This window comes from Ictidomys tridecemlineatus, chromosome 1 (assembly GCF_052094955.1).
Source record: "Ictidomys tridecemlineatus isolate mIctTri1 chromosome 1, mIctTri1.hap1, whole genome shotgun sequence".
NCBI lineage: Eukaryota > Metazoa > Chordata > Mammalia > Rodentia > Sciuridae > Ictidomys > Ictidomys tridecemlineatus.
In genome coordinates, this window is record NC_135477.1 from 188482277 (window position 1) to 188486034 (window position 3758).

At 41.9% G+C, this 3758-nt stretch overlaps 1 pseudogene; it reads left to right on the forward strand.

Moving 5' to 3' along the window:
* The first annotated feature begins 370 nt into the window (after positions 1-370).
* LOC101977712 (aftiphilin pseudogene) lies at positions 371-3201 on the forward strand (annotated as a pseudogene).
* The last annotated feature ends 557 nt before the right edge of the window (positions 3202-3758 follow it).

Genomic DNA, 3758 nt, shown 5'->3' on the forward strand with positions numbered 1-3758 from the left:
TAAGGACAGAACTCATTCTAGGATGGGAAACTGTTTATCTGGCTTCTCCTGTGATTAGGGAGGAGGACATGGACAAGAATGAAAGAATAAAATTTTGGTTTTAAAATACGGAAGGTGTGTGGAGTGGGCAGGGGTCTCCCCGGAGGAGGGGGGAGAGGGGAAAGGGTGGTGGCAGAGGCGGAGGGTAGTGAGACAGGGGGTCCCGCAGCAGCGCTGAAACTCCGGGAGGGCATCCATGACGCTGCTGTGTTGATGGGGCTGGGAGCAGCCTGCCTTCTGCTCTCACCAGCTCCAAATAGCCAGTCCTTCCCTGGGAGCCAGTTCCTCCCAGGGCCCCTGAGCCGTGCCCGTCGCAGCCTCCCCAGAGGAGCCAGGTATAAATTAATCCTTAGAAAGCAACTGAACAATGGAGCCAGACATCATTCGAATGTACTCTTCAACTCCACCACTAGACAATGGAGCAGAGGATGATGATGATGATGAATTTGGGGAATTTGGTGGATTTTCAGAAGTCAGCCCTTCTGGCATATGGTTTGTCGATTTTGATACACCAAGTTATACTCGTCCTAAGGAAGAGTTTGTATCTTCAAACCATTTTCTGCCAATTCATGATTTCTCAGAAAATTAGATAGCCTTACAAGCTTTAAGTCCATTAAACATGGTAATGATAAGGACATCACTGCTGAACTTTGTACTCCCATGAAAGGTCAGTCTGATATTTTACTTTGTACCATTAGCAAAGAAATTATTTCATCTAAAACTTTAGATATTTCTACTGATGACATGGAAAGTCCAGGAGATTTAAACAAAGTAATAGACAGAATGTAAAAGAATGTAAAAGACAGAATGTTGGAACACCTGAAAGTTTCACTCCAGGAGATTTTAGAACTGATACGAACATTGTTCAACAAAACTAGCAGTTAGAGAGCTGCAATGGGGAAAAGCCTCCTTGTCTGGAGATTCTAACAAATGGGTTTGCAGGGTTGGAAACTGTGAATCTTCAGGGAACAAATAACCTGGACAATGTAGCTGATTCAAAGGGACAAAAGCCTCTGAGCACTTATAGCACTGAGTATAATTTAGGCTTTGCACCTAGTCCTGCTGAGGAATTTGCAGATTTTGCCACATTTTCCCAAAGGCTACAACTAGAAGAAATAAGATGTGCAGCTTTAAATGAGAGAGATGCACTAACCATTCAGGAAAACTACAAAATTAACAGAGTCAATGAACTGAATTCTGTAAAAGAAGTATCTTTGGTTAAAAGTTTTGATGAAAAAGGAGACACTGATGGAGAAGATCAGTTTTTGTTTCAGAAATAAGCACAGCACCCAACACAAGTTTGGGTGTTGAAAAACACGGCCTTCCAATGCTGCAACAGGATGAATTTTTAAATTCAAATAATCAAAGGCTTGGAATTTGGTAGATTCGACTGATAATTCATTAGGAAAGAACAATGTAAAACTGAGGAAAAACTTCATTTAGTTACTTCAAAATGTGCTGACCTATGCATGGATTCTATTCAAACTTTTGATGCTGATGAAGAACTTGGTTCTTCCAAAGAAGAAAGTAGAAAGTTTATTAATTCCCAAATCCCAAACATTGGTCCTACAGAAGAAAATGTTTTGAATGATTCTGTAAGTGTAAAAAATGGCGATAGTAGTAATGATTTGTGGCTTGCGATGATACCAATGAGGATGATTTTGATGACTTTGGCACAGCCAGTGGCACCACTCCACCCTTCGTCATTGGTACTCAAGTGAATGAGTGATGTCACTTTTGAAGAGTCCTCAGAGCACTTTCCACATTTTAGTGAATGAAGTGAAGACTTTGGAGAATTTGGAGATACAAATGCTGCTTCTTACCCGGAGGGAATATTTACTGATTCAGACTTGAAACAGATTTCTGATAATTTATCAGAGGAATGTCAATTGGCAAGAAAGTCTAGTGGAACAGGCCCTGAACCTGTTTCAGAACTGAAAAATGGGCAAGACAGTGAGTTTGGAGATTTTGATTCAGTGCCAAATATTCAAGATGACTGCAGTGCTTTTCAAGACTCTGATGACTTTGTGGACTTCAGTTCTGCTGGTCCTAGCCAAGTTGTAGATTGAAATGCTTTTGGGGATGAACAAAAAGATGGTTGTTCCTGGCCTGCTTTTGGAGATCAGCAGGCCACTGAAGCTCATCAACGAAAGGAAGTCTGGCAGTCACATAGGACAGATGGAAATGTTGATACTCCAGGACCCCCCCAAGATGCACAGTATCCCTTTAACAACTCCCAAAGGAGCAGTTGCTAGTGGCCATTTACAGGAATCAGCCACTTCCATTCAGACAGCTTTACTAAACCACCTGGAACAAATTTTCAAAGCATGTTTTCCTTCCATATTTGTCCCTGATGTTGAAGAGGATATTTCTTTCCTGAAGCACTTGCTGGAAACAAGCACCTTGCCAATAAAAACAAGAGAGGCCTTAGCTGAAAGCAGAGAACTGCTGGATGTGTGGACCAATCTACAGGATATCCATGATGCACATGGCTTGAGATATCAGTGGGGCGGATCCCATAGCAACAAGAAGCTTTTGTGCTCCTTAGGAATAGACAAACGAAATATTCTCTTCACGGGCAATAAGAAGCAGCCTGTTATAGTGCCCATGTATGCAGCAGGATTTGGCATGTTAGAGCTCCACCAAGAACTACTGAAACCACTCTCTGCCGCAGAAAAAAATTGTTTCAATTGGTCAGACAACCACCCTGACACCAGAGATGAACACATGTACATCTGATCAATTCCAGGAGTCTCTACCACCCATCCAGTTTGACTGGAGTAGCAGTGGCCTTACTTACTCTTTAGATGCTAGTGGAGGTTCCACTCTTCTGAACCTTGATTTCTTTGGGCCCGTGGATGACTGTAGCTCTAGCAGCAGAAACACAATCCCAGGTGTGGATCTAGAGTTGTATGAATTAACAAGTTCTAAGCTGGAAATCTGCACCTCAAGCCTCAAAGTGACTGATGCATTTGCAAGACTCATGTCCGCAGTAGAGAAGACAAGCACATCTACCAGGAAACCAAAAAGAGAAGAGCACTTGAGTAAAGAAGCTACCAAGGTGATTGCCAGCCTTCCTGATTTGACATTCATGCATGCCAAGGTGTTGATGTTCCCAGCATGTTAACACCTTCCATCAGCTCCCAGGATCAAGCAGACTGATAACTGACGTGAAGTCCTCCTCCTCCCTTCCCTACCATCAAAAGCATACCTGCTTTAATTAAAGAAAATTCAAGTTCAGCTGATTTGTTGGTAAGCCAAACTAAAATGGTATACATAGTAATGTATATTTATCTACATACTGAAGTCCTAAATTTACATTAGAAAACATGTGAATAATCGGGGGTGAATATTTTTGAAGATTTATTCTTTTTGTGTTGCTGGGGTATATACATTGATATCTTTGTGAAATACGCTGGTGGTGTCCTTTTTACAAAACTTTAAAAATAAAAATAAAATAACCTCAGTGGCAGAGCAGCAAGGTCTGCACTAAGAGAATGAAGTGGATTTCCATTGCATTTTCTGTCAATTGCTACTTTCCATTTCTGGGGAAAACTGCAGGACAACATCTCCAAGTTGCTTCCTGCTGGAAATGGACAATGACAGGGGTCCTGGAATGGAAGGTTTGCCTGTTGTCCTTTATTGTCTTCTGGACTCTTCCTAAAATGCACAGACAGATGATTCTCACCTTGTTGGTGACCTGGGAGAAGCACACTCAT